The sequence below is a fragment of the Stenella coeruleoalba genome, assembly GCF_951394435.1.
Source record: "Stenella coeruleoalba genome assembly, chromosome: 12".
In the NCBI taxonomy this organism is placed as follows: Eukaryota; Metazoa; Chordata; class Mammalia; order Artiodactyla; family Delphinidae; genus Stenella; species Stenella coeruleoalba.
This window is the reverse complement of record NC_137158.1, coordinates 49,664,118-49,686,333: the sequence shown is the minus strand read 5'-3', so window position 1 is coordinate 49,686,333 and position 22,216 is coordinate 49,664,118. Positions and strand designations below refer to the sequence as shown.

General features: G+C 36.5%; 1 long non-coding RNA gene across 3 annotated transcripts in view; it reads right to left on the bottom strand.

The window, feature by feature from the left end:
* Window positions 1-10,993, bottom strand: part of LOC307195528 — a 719,283-nt gene extending 708,290 nt beyond the window's left edge. For all 3 annotated transcript variants that reach the window (XR_013830858.1, XR_013830859.1, XR_013830860.1), the window contains exon 1: window positions 10,761-10,993. This is a non-coding gene — a long non-coding RNA (uncharacterized lncRNA). The remainder of the gene's footprint in view (window positions 1-10,760) is intronic.
* Window positions 10,994-22,216: the final 11,223 nt, after the last annotated feature.

Here is a 22,216-nt window from a genome sequence, read left to right as displayed (position 1 = left end):
GGTGTGGAGAAAAGGGAACACTCCTGCACTGCTGGTGGGAATGTGAATTGGTACAGCCACTATGGAGAAGAGTATGGAAGTTCCTTAAAAAACTACAAATAGAACTACCATATGACCCAGCAATCCCACTACTGGGCATATACCCTGAGAAAACCATAATTCAAAAAGAGTCATGTACCAAAATGTTCATTGCAGCTCTATTTACAATAGCCCGGAGATGGAAACAACCTAAGTGTCCATCATCGGATGAATGGATAAAGAAGATGTGGCACATATATACGATGGAATATTACTCAGCCATAAAAAGAAACGAAATTGAGCTATTTGTAATGAGGTGGATAGACCTAGAGTCTGTCATACAGAGTGAAGTAAGTCAGAAAGAGAAAGACAAATACCGTATGCTAACACATATATACGGAATTTAAGAAAAAAAAATGTCATGAAGAACCTAGGGGTAAGACAGGAATGAAGACACAGACCTACTAGAGAATGGGCTTGAGGATATGGGGAGGGGGAAGGGTAAGCTGTGACAAAGCGAGAGAGAGGCATGGACATATATACACTACCAAACGTAAGGTAGATAGCTAGTGGGAAGCAGCTGCATAGCACAGGGATATCAACTCGGTGTTTTGTGACCGCCGGGAGGGGTGGGATAGTGAGGGTGGGAGGGAGGGAGATGCAAGAGGGAAGAGATATGGGAACATATGTATATGTATAACTTATTCACTTTGTTATAAAGCAGAAACTAACATGCCATTGTAAAGCAATTATACCCCAATAAAGATGTTAAAAAAAAAAAAGAAGAGGAAAACAACACAACTGAAGAATGGAAAAGAGATCTGAATAGACATTTCTCCAAGGAAAATATAAAAATGTCCAATAAGCATATGAAAAGATGCTCAATGTCATGAGTCATCAGGGAAAAGCAAGTCAGAAACAGCAATGAGATACCACTTCACACTCACTAGGATGGATATAACAAAAATGATGAACAATAAACAAATGTTGATGAGGATGTGGAGATATTTAAATCCTCAAATATGGAGGAATTGTAAAATTGTGCAGTCACTTTGAAAAACAATTCGGAGTTCCTCAAAATGTTAAACATAGTGTTACCATGTGACCCAGACCAGCCTGAATATATATATTCAACCTCCATATGTATAACCAAAACAGCTGAAAACTTGTGTCTACAAAAGACCCATACACAAATGCAGCAGCATTATTCATAGTAACAGAAATGGAAATTACCCAAACATCTACAAACTGATAAATGGATATATACAATGTCTTTATCCATACAATGGAATATTATTTGGCCATAAAAAGGAATGGAGTATTGATGCACGCTACAGCATGGATGAATATTAAAAACATTACGTTATGTGAAAGAAGCCAGTCTCCAAAGGCCACATATTGGATGATCCCATTCATATGAAATGTCTAGCAGAGGCAAATCTATAGAAACAGAAAGTACGTTAGTGGTTGTGAGGGGTTGGAGAGAGAGGGAATGGGGAGTGATAACTAATGGTTACACGGTTTCATTTGTGGGTAATGAAAATGTTCCAAAATAAGATAGTGGTGATGGATGCACAACTTTGCAAACATTCTAAAAGCCACAGAATTACACTCTTTTAAATGGTAAATTTTAAATTATAGGAATTATAGATCAATAAAGCTATTATTTTTAAAAAAGTTAATAATCTAAACATTTCATCTTTGTCAGTCTCTCTAAAGACAGAGAATGAGAGTGAATATAAAAGCATGACTCTACTATATGTTGCCTAAAGGAGACATACTTTAAAATACCCACTCTTTCTAAATATTTAAAAAGTGCAAGCAAATGAATGGAAAAAGAACTACCATGCAGTGAGATGGAGTGGGTATTTTAATATCAGATAAAAGAGACTCCAAGACCAAGTGTATCACCGTGCATTAAAAGGTACATTTCCTGGGCTTCCCTGGTGGCGCAGTGCGTGAGAGTCCGCCTGTTGACGCAGGGGACACAGGTTTGTGCCCCGGTCCAGGAAGATCCCACATGCCGTGGAGCGGCTGGGCCCATGAGCCATGGCCGCTGAGCCTGCGCGTCCGGAGCCTGTGCTCCGCAATGGGAGAGGCCACAACAGTGAGAGGCCCGCGTACCAAAAAAAAAAAAAAAAAAAGGTACATTTCCTAATGATAAAAAAGGGAATTTCTAAGGAACATTTAACAAATATTTCTATCTCAGAATTCGCATTTAGACGTGAGGTGATTACCCCTTGGTCATGCAATTACAAGTTATCCATCTCAAAGTAAGTCTGATTATGTTGATTCTTTTCACAATGAGAGCTAGTTTTTCCAAGTTATATGGTAGGCATTTTCCATAAAATGGATGAACTAAATTTGTATCTTCTAGGTTTTGTTGAAAGTATATTGAAAGCTCATAATAGAAATACTTTAGTAAAAAAAAATTTTTAATGTATTAACATTATTTTAGTTTCCTCATTTTCAATATATGCAGTTTTACAAGCTTTCATACGAGAAATGGTATGAATAATTGTCAACTGACAAGTCTACCTTCTGGTACAACTTCCAGAAATTGAGAAATTGAATGACTCTAGTAGCTGAGTACCAAATATATTTTTAAGTAGATAATTTCCAATTTTTTACTTCCATCAAAGTAAAAATATGGCCCAAGTGTGATATTCAAAAGAGTTAACAAGTAAGACAAGGCATGGGCAGCAGCCTATCTTTTCACTATGAGATTTTCAGCATATAGCTCCTCAGGAGTTCAAGTGCTTGAGTGACTTTGCTATAAATAAAACTCCTATTTCCATCTACCTGTTTATGTGAACAAGTTCTTTCACCATCTCTATAAAAATAAAAAATTAGAATAGCATGTGTGCTTGAATTTCATATTTATCCTAAAATTTTGAACACTGAGGGGCAAAATCCCATTCATGGACTTGCAAAAACCAATTTTCTCTTCTATATTTTAATTAGTTTGTAATCTTTATGTTGTTTCAATCAATTGTGTACTAATAACCCTCATAACGATAACTCAAACCAGAAAATATGTTTTAACATTTAGAGACTTAGAACCATAGGAAATAAAATACATTTCAATTAATATATTTGATTAGAAATGAGAAAATTATAGATAACAATATATGCTTAAATAATATAATAATATATATTAATAATAGTATCATATAGGATTAGGATAGTAATATAATAATAGGATTATTATCTGGAACGATTTCACTAATTCCAGAGAATTATTCTAATTTAGGTAGATCTTTTAATTTAGATTCTATTAGATACATTGAAAAGAGTGGTGACAGTTTCCTTTTAAAATATCAATAATAATAATCTGCCAGAAAGTACATCCTTTGTAACAGTATAAAATTATGATTTAAATATTTTAGACATTAACTTACATAGATTCCTCCTCATGACAGGGGTTTGGAAGACAGAATAAGAACCTACTCTTTTCTCAGCTGCAACCCTAGTATCTAAGAACTTTGCAGGGGGAGAAAAGCACGTGAAATTATATAAAATGAGAAACTGACTACCTGCATCAAAAGCACCCCTCCCTTAGTGACTCTGGATTCCATGACCTGGGTCAGAACACACTTCCTCTGGGTAGTTAGCTCCAATATAGCCAGGAGGAATACAGCATTTGGGACAGAGGGCTAATCTTTTTAAAGGAAAAATATAAGCTTTGCCATCCACTTTCTACAACTCTCCCCCAAAATAACAAATATCACACCCTCTCCTTCCAAGAAAGGAGGAAAAATGATCATTTGGCTACATAAATTGTAAAAGAAAATTTAGTTCTTTTTGTTATTTGGTAATGTGTACATGAAAAGTTTTCCATTAAGAAAAAAAAAAATTGATAGATAAGGAACATTGTCCCGGGTAGCTATCTGGCCCACAACAGAAGTTGCCTCTCCAAACACACGATGCTTCTGCTACACTTCTCTGAAGTCAGAACACATTTCTTGGACTCCATTGCAGCTAGAGCTCCAGACATGTTTAAGTTCCACCAACACTTCTATAATAATTAAAAGGGGGAATTAAGAATGAGGCTGTACCTCTGTGGCTCTCTTGTTTCTACTGGCAAGCACTGTCATGATTTTTGTGTAGTATGTTCCAAATTGCACTCTCTTCCAGATCCTGACGCTGGTCATGGCAACTTTACTGACCATAAGAGAGACAAAAGCTCACCTCTGTGTCACGAGCCCAAAGTTGTCGCTGAAAGCGTAACTTTCTGTTTCTTCTATTTTCTACCTATTCTATAATCAATTTAGAAATTGTAATGACTATAGTTAATCGTTTGTCTTAAACGAGCTGGAGCTGGAGTAGTTTCTGACTGATATGCCTCTGTTGGGCCTGGCCCAACAGTAACAAGCTGCCATTCACAAATTACCTTCCAGATTCCATTCTGGAATGGAGGGCAGGGCATTCTCTTGGGGACTGATTAAAGTTAGGCTGCATCTGAAATCTGCATATTCAGCTCAATCCTTCTCATCAACAGTCCCAGGAGCTCAGCTCTCTCTTCTCAAGGGTAGCAAGGTAACTGCCTTTCCCATTTATAACTGGTGCTTAATCAGAGCCCCCTAATGGTCTTATCTCTGCCTAGCTAGTTTTAAGCCTCCAGACAGGAGTCACCTTTGGTCTCTGTTGTCTTACATTTCTACATCATTTGTCTGAATCACGTTACTATGAACATCACAGTGAAAAGTCTCTTTCCTTCCTGGAAACTGGACTATATGGAAATTACCAGATTATTTAATTAAGTCATCACATTCCTGTTTTGTTCATTTAGATTAAAGCACTATCTCATATCTCTCAAGAAAAGTTTTTACATAGCTTATTCCCTTTCTGAACTTCAGACAAGAATTCCGTGCAGATGTCACAGCTTACCAATTTTCTGTCTCTAATTTCCTCCCCTTCTGAAAAATTTAAGTCCTCTGTTTGCTTTAAATGGTAATTTTATCAACACACACAAGCCAAAGCAATTCCTTTAATTTAGGCTATTTGAGGCGGTGCACAAGGCTCCCAAGAGGAAAGAAAATACATTTTACTTCCCAAAGACTCACTTCCAACCACAGGCAATCAAGGTGAAATTATTTTAAAGCTGCATGTGCTTGAAACTACATCCATCAGAGGATATTAGGTCAACAATCAGGTCCTTAAGACATGTCTATAATTTTCCTAGATCTGCCTATTCACCTGGTAGCATCTGGACTTCTTTCCAACCTACTAGACTCTCATTTTATTCTTTCCAGACTGATTCAGTTTCAAACACACTCATCACATGTTTTCACCTCTTTGTTGGATAACAGTCACTATAAATAGAGCCTACTATGTAAGTCTACTTCACGTCTTCTATTTTCTGGCCACACAATAGCTACCTTCTGTGAGTTCTTCACCACACTCCTTTCCTGTACACTCACCGTTAAATAGTATGCCCTGTTTTCCTGTGAATCTATGGGGATGAAGTCACGGACACTGGAGTTCAGCAGATCTAGTGTCAACTCCCCATTTGAGTTGAGTGACACTGGGCAACTTATTTGACTGTTTAAGGCTTTGATCCTCATCTATAAAGTGGGATTGATATAATACCTACCTTAGTGCTGTATGTTGTCAGAGAAAACAAATGAGATAACATGTAAAACACCTGGCTCAGCGCCTGGTGAAATTAAAGGGAAAAAGATGAGTCTTTTGAAATGTAATTCTCCAGATGTGATTTTATAACTCAGTCTATTGCTCATGACTAATAGAGGACTTGTTTACCCCTAGAGGCACTTTCCCAGATGCTATGTGATTTGTTTCTGGAAACAGTCTACAAATAATCAAAAATAATTTTTTTTTAAATTTTAGGTGATATGCTATGGATTTACTGAAATTTAATGCCATAATTATACAGGTAGTAGAGGTGTCATTGAACCTTGCTCAGCCCTGCCCCTCTCAATCCTGCCTTTTCTCCGTCATTTCATCTGCTCTCTCACACAGCACTCCTCCAGCAATATTCCTCCCCAGGTTAATTCAGGACAGGAGTTACATCTGCTAAGTCTTTGTATAATGAAAGTATGTATAAAAGCTTTTCTTCCCTATTCCAACCTCAAAATGCCCAATGCTCTTAACACATTGTTTTCTACAGTATTATTCTCTAAACAAATCTCGTTTGTCCTAAATTCTTAAATGCAAGTGACCTGCTCAAAATCTAAAACAAAAATAAGCGTGTAACCAGAAATTGTCATTTCAATCAGTTTTGGAATTGGGGATGTTTCCCTATAATTTAGGTCTGTGATTCAGACTGAGGGTGTAGGACAAGGGGTTGGCAATGTCTCTAACTCACTCAGGAATCTGCAAGTTGCTTGCCTGCTTTTATCCATCACTAGGGTTTGAAGCAAGACTCATCATCTTTAAGGTGAAGCAAATTTAGATGGAGAATTGATACAGGGTAGAATTCAACTTATTTTGTCTCTAAACAAAAGAGGCTACACTTTCTATTTGGTCAGCTGTAGATTAAATGTTATTAAGGTGCAGGGGTCACATACCAAATTTAATTTGCTTCCACAAGAAGATCCACACACAAAGAACTGTACTTAACTACTAAAAATACTGTAACAAGAAAATTTAAATGACTTTTTATATTTCAGTGTACTTAGGAAGAGTATTTTGATAGTAAATATTTTAAAACTTGTTGTAAAGAAGTAACTGCAGTTTGTGAAAACTTTATACTGAAGTAAAGAGAAAAAAGCGAACTCAACATTGACCTTCACATTTTTAAGTCAAATTTTCTAATGACATGGAGAATTCAGAAGAAAATTTAAATTGTCCATTATCAAACCACCCAAAAATTTTTCATTTTTATTAACATGTTGATGTGATTTCTCCCATTCTTTTTCTCTGCTCACTTTTGAAAATATTCTTAATGATGTAACAATTAACTTTTATATCTTATTTTTCTACTCATGTATCATTATAAAACACTCTCCATATCATTAAAAACTCTTTGTAAACATAGTTTTAATAATTCCATAATATTATATCTATGTACATAATTCATTTAACCATGACCAGTTAGGCTACTTGCAATAGTTTACTTTTTATACAAATATTTTATGTATTCAACTTTGTTAAAATTTCTGGTTATTCCCTCAGTATAGCATTAGAAAAGTAATACATTTTACCATTCTTTTTATTTTGAATTTTATTTATTTTTTATACAGCAGGTAGGTGCTTATTAGCTGATATCCCCTCTCCCCAATACCTTACTCCTCCCTTCTCACCCACCCTTCAATCAGCCATGCAAGCAGTTGCAACCTGTGTATCATTGCCTCAGAGAAATGATCTAAGGGCAGAAAGAAAAAAGCAGTCCTTTGCTGGCTTCTGTGTTTCCATAACTGAGACCCTCACAGCATATACCAGAGATGTGAGAGAAAATATGATCAATAAAGGCAAGGCTTTCTTCTCCCATGTCCCCTTCAGCTAGAGAAAAGGTTTCCCGGTCTTGAGCAAGGGGATACAGCCAGAGGGAAAACAAGGAGAATGTAGGAATGGTGTTTTCCAGAGAGAGGGCACCAGACCTGCTTTCTAGGCAGGTCCTAATAAAGGCTTTTGAGGTCCAAGAGGAGAGAGACAAAAGAGAACAAACTGAGGGAATACAAAGGGGCATAAAGGAATTTTGGGAATGATGGATATGTTTATCATCTGGATTGTGGCAATGGTTTTGTAAGTGTATACATAGAGCAGAAAATATCAAATTGTATACTTTAAACATATGCAATTTATTGTTTGTCAGTTATACTTTAATACATTGATGAGAGACAGAGAGAGAGAGAAAGAGACCTGTGCATCATTTCCAAATAGATCCTCAGGGAGGATACAGAACCCAGAGAATAAATGGCTGCCTGGTGGTATGTCTAGACGAATAGGATCTTAAGTAGCCTGTCAGTTTCCAGTCTCTCTGCGTGGTAAGGGAGACAGAAAATGAACATTCTGTACCGAGAAGTGGCAGAGAAGCAGCAAAGAGAGCTGCCTAGAGTCATGTGGGTAAGGACAAAAGACATTTCCAGGCCAGCATGTGGACTACCGACCAAGCAGCTAATTGAGCAAAGGCCATTTCAGCAGATGCCTGTGTGGATAGATTACAGCAGGAACCCGCGGCACACCCCCTCCCAACCCTACTCTCTAGTCTTGGCTCAGGTTAAACTCTCTGGAACTCTAACACAACCCTGGGGTCCTTCTCTCGGGGGAAGAAGGAGAAATCTCTGAATTCACTGACATTTAGTTTCTGCCACTCTGGCAGAAAAAGGCTTAAAATAGAAACTGGGTAGTTATAGATGAATAGATACTGTTGTCCCTCAGTCTCCAAGAGGGATTGGTTCCAAAACCCCCTGAGGACACCAAAATCTGTGGATATTCAAATCCCTTATACAAATAGTGTAGTATTTGCATATAACCTAGCACATCCTTCCCAACACTTAAATCGTTGCTAGATTACTTACATAATAACTCATACAATGTAAATGCTATGTAAATAGTTGCCTGTGATCACCCAATTCAAGTTTTGCTTTTGGAACTTTTTGGAATTTTTTTTTTTAAATATTTTTGATCCACAGTTGGTTGAATCCACCGATGCAGAACCTGGGGATACAGAGGGTCAACTGTATACATTTCTTGTATATCTCGGTTCCAAATTCCATGACTCCAGGCTGAGACATAGTCCTTCCCTTCCTAGAGCAATATTGGAAATCCGAAGAGTATGAATGAGAATGTAAGAACAAGGGTAGGTGCTATGACAACACTGCACGACTATCATCTAGTTTGATATCTAGTACATAATTGTACTTAATACGTATCCGTGGAATATTCCGATGGATGGATGGGCAAACCCAAGTATACAATAAATCGTTGCTAACCATTCAGAGGAGCACATGGTAAGTGCAAAATGAGTGGTTTTAGAAGTAAGTGCAATAAAGAGAGACTGCTAAGGGCTGGAGTCACCGCTGATTTCTTCATAGGAGGAAAAAGAATTGGAGATGTACTTGAAGATTGAGTAGAATTGGTTCAATAAAGAGACAGGATGAGTAGAGAATGTGGGTGGGTAAGCCAGGGTGCAGGGAGGCTAAAGGGGTCACAAACTAAAGTAAATTTGATGCCAATCCAATGTACTTTCATCTGTAGTCTTTTCTAAGCATAGTATGTGGCAGGGATATGATGACAATATTTGATGAATGAAGGATGGCTGGATGGAGTGGAAGAATGTTAGGAATAAATTTTTTTTCCCTAGTAAAAAGAATTGGGTTTGAAATCATGAGACAGTTTAGTCTCTACCTAAAGTTTAGTTTTTATTTTTTTAAATGCTCTTAACTTTTATTCTAATAGCAGAGTAGATACTTATGGAAGATTTCACAATATTTGAAATTACGTTTAATCAGCCTTAGACAGTGTTTTTGGTTTTGTTTTTTTAAACCTGGAATCCAAGCCATTGAAGGACTTATTGGGTAAACTCTTTCTAACTCTGCCCACCTAAAAAGAGCTCTAAGTCCATATCATTATTTCAATAGCAGTTCTGCAATAACAGTTAATGTTGTGTTACAATTTACTAATCTCTCTCACATATGTTGTCTCATTTATTCCTCACAATACGACCTCTGAAGTAAATCTCCATTTTTATACATGTTGAAACAGAGACCCAGCAGGCTCACTTCCTTCCCTCCTTCACCAGCCACTAAATGGTGTCAAGCAATAATCAGTACCAAGGCTGCAAATAACAAAGAGTTTTATTTGTGGTCTTAAGAACTGCAATTCAGGAGACACAGATTCCAGTAAGACACAGATTTCAGTAAGACTGAAAGTGTTCTGGGGAAGAGGAAGAGTCAGGGGCTTATAAAGGCAAAAAGTCCCAAGGTTATTAGAGCTGCCCCGTGAAAATGGTGATTGACTCTGACACAAGTCAGGAAGTATTTATCCTTAAGGAATGATGAGTTATTTGGGGGAGGGATACAATAAGCAGATAGGCTACCTTGAGTTATTTTAGGGTAAGGGTCCAATCCATACCTTGAGTTTCTGGCAGACCTTCTGGATGACTTTGTTAGGACAATCAGTGGTCAAAAGGTCAGATTCCTTCCAGGTTGAGCCATGCATAGCTCACACTTCCTCAGCAGCCTCCTGGCTCCATTTTACAGAGCTCTCTTAGAGATACTGACTCCTTTTTTATTTTCCTTCCACAATGGTAACACCTAGACCCACCCCCACGCCTCTCCTCAGCACCATCTTGCTTTGCTACTGTCACCTGAAGTCCGTAAAGAATGAGAAAAAAATGCCAAACTGTTGAACTGTGTACTGAAGGAGAGAATATAATGGTGAGTCAACATTTTGAAGGATTTTTTTCTTCACGAGGGGTTTTCCAGTGCGGACCGGAAAACCTGCTAGACAAATTCTAAAAGAGCTGTCACACTAACATATTGAAGGATTTTAACCCTGACAAAACATTAGTTGTCATTTGAATAAAAAGAAAATCTTTACTCTTTAACTGGAAGGGAAAAGAGTGTTCTTAGCCCAGATACTCCATATTCATTATGTATATTTGGGGGAGCTTCTATATAATCTCCCACAAAGTCTCCCTCCTATTTTAAGTTCTCTCCCTGGAGCTAGAATGCTAGAGAAAAACTGTTATGGAAAAAACAATTAAGCTTTCTCGCAGAGCAAATCCCACAAAGTAAGTATCATAAAGAAAAACTCTAACCCAATGTTCTTCCTACCTGAGAGTGTTAGGGAACCGTTCACCGAAACGGCCTGCCTTGGCCAGGCACGATGATAATAACCGTTTGCGCGCGCTGTCTCACCACAGGAGGCCCGGATTAGGAACATGGTGCTGCCACTGAAAACTAACCGGGAGAATTCGGGAGGGGCCAAGAGAGGGAGGAGACGCCAGCCCAGGATATAGGCCAGCCTCCCAGAAACCCTCACCCTGGAATCCATCTTGGCCGAGAGATGCGCGCGCCACCAGGAAACTCAGACCAGATATGGGCACAAGCAAGATGATTGGCCAGAGACAACCCGGAAAGCTAAATCATTAGCATAAAACCTGAGACTGCGAGCCCGTCGCAGAGCAGTCCTCCTGGGTTCCGTGACACTGCTGCTCTCCACACGAGCACCCCTTCCCAATAAAGTCTTTTGCTTTGTCAGTACATGTGTCTCCTTGGACAGTTCATTTCCGAGTGTTAGATAAGAGCCTACTCTCGGGCCCTAGAGGGGATCCCCCTTCCAGTAACAAAAGTACTAATTTAATTTTACAACAGAACATCTTTAGGGATCTTAAGAGCAGGATCAGGAGGGAGAAGAGGGCCCACCTAGTTGATCCTCTTACCCCCTATTGATACAGGTTTGTTTCATAAAAAGAATTATTTTGCACTTTGTGGAGTCTGGTTTTAAATGTTTCAAATAATAAAGCTTAGGCCACTTAGAATGGAAGAGTCTGTTTTGTGAATACTAATTAGTTTTAGTCCTCTTTCTCCCTTCATGGGAAATGAAAGTTGGGGTAATTTTTCAGGGTAAAATGAAATGTTAGGTGTCATAAGGCAGTCACAAATGGCTGGCATTTGGTACTTTTCAAACTCAAGTATTTATAAACTGCAAATGCTTTAGCCTTCCCACTTCTTTCTCTCTTCTCTAGTCACACTGACATGGTAACCATGTTCACCCAAAAGAGATGACATATGAAAATGTTAATTTGAGAGATTGTATTGACATCACTGTGGAATAAAAATGTTTGAAAAGTTACTGATACATGGTGCCAGGCATTTTGATGCCTTTTGCCACAAAGCTGAACTGCATATTCGCAAATATATGCAATCTGTTTCAAAGGTTTATTTATTCAACTGATACCTGGTTGTTAAAGGAGAATCACAATTGAACAGTAGACTCACACTCTGATAGGCCAGGCTACTACTCCCACATTCCCACAGCAAGCTCCTGAAGTGAGAACTTTGACATTTCTATTTTGATACTGTCATGTCCATGCAGCCTCATTGACACAATATGTCAAAATGTACATTCACTGTTTCGTATTGCCAAGTAATTCCTGTGACCCATCTCTCTGACTCTCACTCAATATTTAACCCTTCCCCTGATTATGGGGCATATTCACCTTCTAGCTGATCCATGTGTTCATTGTTTATGTTTGTAAAAATTCTTATATTTATTTCATTCTTAGAAGAAAAGTTGCTTTAATTTTATTCTTTGAGAAGCAGTTTAGCCCCTGAAGTTTGCTTGTTGTCTATCCCCCAAACAATCATTAAAAAAAAGCATATACTTTACCAAATCGTGAGAGGACTGTTAGAGAGTTCATTGAGATTTCCTGGGCACTTTGGAATGGAGAATAAGAGAATACATTTTGGAAGTCTGCCAAAAGAAAAAATAAAAGCTGTCCATGCTCTAGATTTTCAAACAAAAAACAAAGAACCGTTATCAAGCAGGCTAATCAAATTATTAATTGAAAGTAAATGAAACAATATTATTTGCAAAATATTCAAGATTCACATGAGTTCTCAGAGATTAAGTGACTAGTTAATACCTTGCTTAGCATGATTAAGTCATCCTTTCTGAGATGAGCAAGTTCCGCAGACACAGAAGCCCGATTTTATGCAATTCGCCTATGTAGCAGGTTTGAATTTTACTTAGTCACATAACTCAGGTGTGCATGAAGAGCTGATTTCTTTACATCTTTACAGTTAAACTTTTCTTTAACTCACAGTCCCTATTTTTGCTAAATCTTGTGAAGTCATCATCTCTGTCATTTCTCTCCTCCTCCCAATTGTGTGTCCTCCTTCCATCCACCAGCCCTCTCACTCACACCTACATTCGCCTCAGTGCTCTGGAGATGCCTGCTTGCTCTCCACACACCTGTAGGGCTGTGTAGACCACTCCAGGTTCAAACCGATATTATGAATGTGGACAAAAAATGTTGCCTGCCATATCAGTAAACAAAGGATTTTGCAGCCATAAAGTCATGAGCCACTGCAAACCCCCCACCCCAGTGCACCTCGAGGGAATTAAGGATTGAGAAAACAGGATACTGGTCCTTGATAGCTAAGGTGCATATCAAAGGAATGATTTCAATGAATCCAGACTCTTGCATCTTCCCCTACATAGAAAAGCGCTAAATTCATTGACTTGAGATGTCTGTCTTTTCTTTAATTAACAGTAATCGTTTGATGTTCTGACTACCTGGTCTTTGTTGCAAAAACTCCTATGTATCCCGGCTCCTCCCTTCCCTCTTCAGAACAGTCCCTCAGAGCTGTCTGAGAAGCTGTCTCCTGGCTTAAGTCCTCAGTATGTCTGCCAAATAAAACATAACTCTCAACTTTTAGGTTGTGCTTTTTTTTTCAGTTGATGTGCAGATACAAAAATAAGAGGGAGAAAAAACAAAAGAACATGGGGTTAGGCAATCAAGTAGTAAAAAGCAAAGCAGGTGTTTGGAGAGTGGCTGAGTCAGGTTAAAGGGCAGAGACTAGAGCAATTATTCCTGAACCCTGTGGCTGAAGCCTCCAGGGCCTCCTCCAGGACCTGACCTTTTGTGCGTCCTGAGGCCAGACTGTTGGATTTTCCCTTCCATCCGTGCCCACACTACTTAACTCTCAACTGCTATTACTGGGGACAATTTGAATCTCTATTGTTTGCAACCATAAAACCAAAAAGAAAAAAGAGACACAAAACAGTTAGGATATCTACCTTGAAAGAAAAACAGCTTCTGAAAAACAGCAAGCCATTTCTTCCATGTAACCACCCAAAATTGTCCTCATAGAATAGTCTGCAAGTTCACCAAGACAAAGGTGTGCGTGTGTTGTATAGCCTACGCTACATATTAGAGAAATTTCAAATAGTTGTCCCATCCATAAAACACCTTTTACCCAAGTCAGACAAAATTCCCCTAATAATGTATCTTTTGGGGTATTTTTAAAGCCAATTTGCCATTATTCAGCCTCACTAAAGCCATCAAAGTGTTTGATAATGAAAAGAAAAAAAAAAACATGCAATTGGGCAACTAACTTTATCATATTCGTTATTTTCAGTCCATATCAATCCTGTTTTTCGGAAACACACACATACAAATCTTAATCCCTAAGATTATTCTACAATCAGGAAATAAGATAAAAATTTTAAGTCTTACAAAACTTAGGCAAAATTGCAAAACATGTTTGAAAATGTTGAAAAAACTATCAGAAAAATATATGCTTAAACTTATTAATTCCTGTTAACAAATAAAAATGAGTACAATAAAGATCTCAATAAGGACTTCCCTGGTGGTGCAGTGGTTGAGAGTCCGCCTGCCGATGCAGGGGACACGGGGTCGTGCCCCGGTCTGGGAAGATCCCACATGCCGCGGAGCAGCTGGGCCCATGAGCCATGGCCGCTGAGCCTGCGCGTCTGGAGCCTGTGCTCCGCAATGGGAGAGGCCACAACAGTGAGAGGCCCACGTACAGCCGCAAAAAAAAAAAAAAAAAAAAAAAAAAAAAGATCTCAATAAAATATGTCATATGCCATGTTAATTTGAATTTCATTTTTAAATTGTTAACATGTTACAACACTGCTTAGGATAAGTTCAAAGTGTTTTCATTAGTTTTTTCTATGCATTTTTGAAAATGGCATGTTACATATAACAGTAATATATATATATATATGCGCTACCAGATTTTCTTCTAGTGTATTTCCAATTAAAAAATTATATGTATGTGTATATATATATATATATATAACCTATCCTTTAGATACCTCAGACTAATTATGTAACTTTATTAATATTTCAGTAACATTTCTACACTCCCTTTATATATTTTAAAATATCCTACTCTTACTTACTTTTAAGGTTTTACTTGTATACCAAGTTGAGAATTAACATCCACTGGAGGATATTAACTATAAGGCTCTGTACAAATGTCATCATTATTGTTACTAAAATGTGGTTCCTGTCCCACAATTTTATTTACAATAATACAAATTAACACATTCCTTTATTATAAGTATCTTAATGATTTTCAAATTGAGAGGTATTTCCAAAAGCCTCTGGACAAGAGATAAATGCATAATAGGCGTGAAAATAATTTGAATTCTTGTATCATCCTTGTTACTTGAACGTCTGGTTTAAGCATTTCTACACCTGACACATTAATTTAGCTACAATGCAGCAAAACCAGCATTATGGTAACAGAATATTGATTGTACAGTGTTCAAAGACAAAGAACTTATGTTGTTGTACTTTTTATACATGCATGATATTGCAGCCCAATATCCATGGGTTGGATAATTTTCACAAAATGAACCCACAACCACTGTGCTCAATGGCGATTTAATTATGAAATAGTCAACCTTTTGATTAAACACTTTATCTCACATAAACCTAAAATATAAGTAACCATGCTGGGCTTGGAAGAGTTTAGTACAAAAGCACAGTGAAAATATACTTACCAAGTTCAAGTATATTATTTTCCTAATTTTTATTACTAAGATTTTTATTCTCATTGTGAACATTAGAAAGAATTTTCTCATAGAGATTCTAATCTCACAGGGATCAAGTATTAACTCCATGTAGTCCTTTTCCCAGCACACAAAAAAAGTAGGAGTAATTTTATCAAGGTGCCAAAATACAATTTTAAACAGAATCCCTCCTATGGGACCATTCTTATGGATATAATGCTGATGCTCTTTTTAGAAATAAGTTAATCATGAAGAAAATAATGAAGAGATGTTATTCTATTTACTTGGAAATGCAAACATAAAACCGAACAAGGATTGTAAATAGAAACCAGAAGGTAATCTTGGCAACAAGATCAACAAGTCTTTATTAAAATGTTGCTTTGAGAGAATTAAGCAGTGAGGAATGAGAAACAGGAAATAGTACCTTTACAAATTTAAGAGTTGAAAAGGTCATTAAAATTTATTAAAACTGCCAGTCTACATAAATCCCCTTTCTAGCATCCCCAACAGATGTTTATTCAACATCTACTTGAGTATCTCCAGGACAGCTGTTTTGTTAAGATGTTATATCTTACATTGAGACAAAATCTACTTGTTTGTCTTAAGCTGGTCTCCTATACCACAGGTGAGAGTCTAAAAGTGTACAATTTTTCTGATGTTTATTCTGGCAAAACAAATCACAAAACTCTAAAATGTATCTATACCTTGACCCTGTAGTTCTAGTTCTAGGGCTTTAGCCTAAGGCAATAATCAGTTATATATAAGGAATATATATATTCCATATATATATTTCATATAGACATACATGAAATTTCTAATAAGGAATTTACATATATAGAAATTAAGTTGTTACTTAGAAAAGTGAAAATTTGGAAACAAACTAGTGTTCAAGAATGGAGAATTATTAAACTATGATTAATCCATATAAGAGAATGCCATGCAGTCACCGCAAATCATATTGTAGATAAATAGTCACAATATGTTTTAACGAAATAATGTATATAAAGTGCTTAGTAAAACTTTCTGACACAGAAGAAACAAAAAAAAAATTAATTTGTATATTATTATTGTTTTTAAATTTGGCAATAAATAAGCATATTCAGTATACCATTTATTTAAAAATACATATATGTATATATTTATATGTATGAACAATTATAAAAATATGCCAAAATATTAATAAAAGTTGTTTTTAAGTGGTGAGATTAAAAGAGATTATAATTTTTCTTTCCCTTCTTATTTTTCTATATTGTCAAGTTTTTTGCCTTAAGTATGCCTTCCTCTTGCAGTTTAAAAACTAAATGTTATTTTAAATAGATTTATTTCACTAATACTTGATAAATACCTACTCTATGCCAAATACCAATGAACAAGGCTTACTTTTCATTACAAAACAATACTATATACAGATTATGAATGTATATATAAATATATTTATATATTTTATAAATACCAAAAAAATAAACAAGAAGAATACAATTTCATGAAAGTAGAAGCTTCTGGAAAGGAAGAGAAGGCAGTAAGGCTGCAGAAGATTAGAAAGAAATGTAAATTGTGTCCATAAAATTTTATTTCTTTTAAAAAGAAAGTAAAATATCTAAAACAAATGATAGGGTGATATCATTTTTCAGTTATGGGTAGTAAGTATGATCATTCTGGGTTCCTTTATTTTTTAAAGATTAATAGTATAATAAAATGTAAAATTTTCAGCAATAAATAAAACAAATACTATACTACAATAAGTATTATAAAAAGAAATGAACATAAAAATTATGTGTTCTATGACTGAACAATTCCACTCCAACTTAAATGAGTCCATATGTTCACCAAAAGACACATTTAAGAAAGTTTATTGCAACTTTACTCATAATAGTTCAAAACTGGAACCAATGCATGTGTTCATTAACTGTAGAATGGATAAATAAATTTTTAACTTAAGTAAGATATTATTTAAATACCGTAACATTTACCCAACTTAAAATGTGCAATTCAGTGATTTTGAGTAAATTTACAAAGTTGCACAACAATCACCATAGTCTAGTTTTAGAACATTTTCACTACCCCAGTAAGATTCCTCATGTTCCTTTACAGCTAATCCCTGTTCTCAACCTCAGGAGGAAGCAACCGCTAATCCAGTACTTTCTTTCTCTGTAGATTTGCTTAATTGTGGTAATTTTCTACCACAAAAAGCTAAAGCAAATTGTGGCATATTCTTATAAAGAAAAAATATAGCTACATTCAACAACAATGATGAACTCACAGAAAAACATTAAATATAAGTCGCCACACAAAACAAATAGTTTATGCTATACGGTTTCCATTTACAGAAATTCAAGAACAGCAAACACAGTTCTGTGATGACAAAGGTCAGAATAATGGTTATCATTAAGAAGGGTATTGACTTGGGATGGAAAGCAGGGAGGCTTCTGAAGTGCTGGAAATATTCTGCTCACTGATCTGGGAGGTGGGTACATGAGTATACACAGATGTGAAAATTAAGAATCATTTCATTTAAAATTTAAAATCATTTCATTTTTATTTTATGCCCTAATAAAAAATTTTAAGGAAATAAAATAATGCCACGGCCATACTAATTCTTCTTTCTTAAACCCTCGCTTATCTCATCATTTTTCCCCTCCTTTCACTTATGTTTCTAACATGTCATTGCCAAGTTCAAAGGTGGATTTTCTGAGAAATGTCACTAAAACCATTCAGTTATTTATTTAAAGGACCTGAGAAAAGACAAAGCAAATGTCATAAACTCATCTTCTCTCTTCTCCACTAGTCTACATTTCTGAAGTGATGTGTTATGATAATGGATATCTGATGAGAAGAGGAAATGAGTTTACAAGATAATAAAGCAACAGTGAAAACAGAATCACACTCATTTCAGCTGAAAATAATACAACCAGCACCACAGCCAAATTGTTATGGCTTTCTTAAAAAAAAAAAAAAAAGGAAGCAAAGGAGGGAGGAATAAAAGACTTGCCATCCAAAGCTTTTCGATTACTTAAATTTTTACATGCCTTCTTTTTTAAATACTCTTTTTTATATATAAATTTATTTACTTATTTTTTTATTTTTGGCTGCATTGGGTCTGCGCGTGGGCTTTCTCTAGTTGTGGCGAGTGGGGGCTACTCTTTGTTGCGGTGCGAGGGCTTCTCGCTGCAGTGGCTTCTCTTATTGTGGAGCTTGGGCTCTAGAGCGCAGGCTCAGTAGTTGTGGCGCACGGGCTTAGTTGCTCTGTGGCATGTGGGATCCTCCCGGACCAGGGCTCAAACCTGTGTCCCCTGCATTGGCAGGCGGATTCTTAACCACTGCGCCACCAGGAAAGCCCTACAGGCCTTTTTTTAACGTGTGAAATGTACCATGTAAAAAGATAACAAAATTGAAGCGTTTTTCCTTTTGAAAGCCACATTTAACATCTTAAAGTGGTAACACACATTCTACATAGATTTTAAAAGACTAGTGTTTGAATATTACTAAGTATCTGGTATTCAAAAATCAGCAGTGTAATGAGGAGTAACACCCGTGTGGTTTCTGTGCCCTGGATAGTGTGCTTCAATAGTAAGTCAATCATGGTAAATAAGCACCACAAACCCAACTCTAACTACACTGCTTAACCACAGGGCAATGACACCATCTACTGCATGACCACATACTCTAGGGAATTCCAGCCATTTGAAACCATTTAATCAATCCCCATCACAACACCTGTGCTTGAGAGTCTGCATCTCAAAGAGCAACTGTTCATTGGAGGAGACTATGGAGACCCACTGTTCAGCGACCCACCAAACTCTTCTTAGCATCACTTCGATATCATTCTTTAATAATGCAGCCATTTTCAGAAGAGACTTATGCAATCAGTCAGTAGCAAACCTGAAAATAATTCTCAGGCCCTTTTATTAGAAAACCAGAGTACTGTCTCACAGTTTCAAAGCCATGTTTTTTCTCATTCTATACCTATTTTCAGATATCAAAGTATAAAATCTAGCCATCAGTGTCTACTCAACAATAATAATCTTGAGCATTTGAAAGGCTGTGACTTTATTGAGGTATTAATCAACAGTCTTTCAGCTACAAGTGATAAAAAAAGCAGTAAAAATTCAACCTCATTTTTTAAAAAGAGGAGGAGCTACTTTATTAGATAAATAGCTAGGAGTTGAGGGTTTGGTACTGATTACACACTTAGCTAGATCCAGGCCCCCACTCCACCACCTCATCTCTTTCTCTGCTTCTTTGCATGTTGACCTTAATTTCTTTTACAGAAGAAGCAAAGAACATGACTCTTTAATAAACTCTAACTGATATTTTCAACACAGGTTATCATCCAAAAGAAAATGTAACCCTCCCCTCCCCACCCTCCCCAAAGGCTGACATATCAGATCTTAAGAAAAACTTATCCTAGTTTTGGATCATGACTATCACTGAACAAATCACGAAGACCAAGAGGAAGGAACATGAGGTCTAATTGGCTGTTCTGGTCATAAACTCATTTCTAATGCATAGAATAGAGAGCACCCATAGGACTATATGGAGTTGAGGAGAGGATATTTCCCAAAGGAAAACTGGTGTGCTGGTACTGAAGGAAAAAGAAATGGTGAGCAAGCCAAAACAACAGATGCCTACTGTTGTCATCACACTTAACTAACTTATTCTTTCCATGTACTCAGCAGAGGTTTTCTGAAAAACAGAATGTGTATTTCTGGTTTTCTTCAGTATAGCATTGCAAACCATTACCGTAGTGAGCCTTCAAAAAATTTGAAAGTCATTTGAGAGATTTAAATGTAGGGGGAAAAAATTACCTTCATTGCTTCATAAACTTGATAATAAAAATTATAAAAATCCCCATAGGAAAAAGTTCTTCCCATATCCATCCTGAATACATTTTAGCAATTGAATTGACCTACCCACTTAAACATGGATATTCTGACTTGGCTGCACCAAAATGATAACCAAGATATGTAAAAATATTGTTATTTGTTTTTGTTTTAATGATGTGTTAAGTCAAACTGGTGCCTCTAAGCTTTATCCCATCTGCTAATTTTGCTACATCTGACGAAGCTAGGAGTCAGGTGAAGCTGAAGAATGGGCTGACAGTATCTGTTCTACAACACTGATGGTCAAAAACACCAGAAACAAAAAATCTACAAGGAAATCTAGGTAAACATTTCTATAACTATAAACTTGGGATGTCAAAATATTTCTAAAGCAAAATATCAAGACCAAAAATCATAAAATAAAGATGGATATATTCAACCACAACAGTGAACATAATCATTAACAAAATTACAAGGAAATGAAAAATTAGTAAAACTATTTGGAACATATATGATGGACAGAGGATTGATATTTTTAATATAATAAAATTTTTTATGTTAAAATACTAAAGTATTTTAAAAATCAATAAAAGGCAAATGCTGCAATAGAAGAATGGTCAAGAAATATGTACAAGTAATTCCAAAAGAAGTAAATGAAAAAATATAGTCCATTGACATGTGAAGCAATGTTCAGATTCATTATTGATTCATTGTTACTCAATGAAATAAAAATTAAACAAATATGATTTTACTTATAATGGCAAATATTAAAGCACTTAATAACACCCACTGCTGTTAGAAGTTGAGATTGGTATAGTCTTTCAGGAAAGCCATTTAGCATTATATATCATTTTAAATTTTAACTGTATATTCCCCTTGATCCAGCATTCTGGCTTCTGAAACTTATACCAAGGGGGAAAACTACAGAACCATGTGAAAATATCATTAGTGTGTTTATGTGTGCATTTGAGTGTATATGTTTGAATGTATGTGTGTAAAAGGATTTGGGGGTTGTAATATACATAACAACAAACAATCATAACTCCCTAAATGCCCAATAACAAGGAATTAATTAAATAAGCTGAAATTAGTCTCTAAGATGGATCCTCTAAAAATTTTAATTGATGTTGTTGATCTCTACGTGGAGAGTTAAAATGATACTTCTCTGTTTTAGATAATGTTAGGCTTTTCTTTGCCAACCTCAACTATTTTTTAAATGTGCGTATAAGATCAAGATTCAGACCACAGGGGCTTCCCTGGTGGCGCAGTGGTTAAGAATCCGCCTGCCAATGCAGGGGACACAGGTTTGAGCCCTCGTCTGGGAAGACCCCACATGCCGGAGAGCAACTAGGCCTGTGCGCCACAACTACTGAGCCTGTGCTCTAGAGCCCACAAGCCACAACTACTGAAGCTCATGCGTCTAGAGCCCATGCTCTGCAACAAGAGAAGCCACCGCAATGAGAAGCCTGTGCACCTCAAAGAAGAGTAGCCCCTGCTTGCTGCAACTAGAGAAAGCCCGTGTACAGCAACAAAGACCCAATGCAGCCAAAAATAAAAATAAATAAATTTATTTTTTTTAAAAAAAGATTCAGACCACTAATTTCTATGCATGTTTCTCACCCCTCCTTTGGGCGATTATTTTTTATTAAAATTCTTAGCCAGGAGAGCACATTTCTCGCCACCAGCAGAGTTTCCTGCATGACCAAACTCCATGGACATCCAGGTCACTGCTATTCTCTAAACAAAATGTTACAAAATGGCAAGCATGCACAATTTTCCTGGCCAGAGGACAAGAGATGTTGGATTTTGCAGAATATTTTATGCAACTGAATCCATCCTAGCTGTGAAGCATATAAATTATCTTATGAGATAAAATAGTAACGCCCAAGCTCTAGAAACAATAAATGAGTTTATCAATCAAA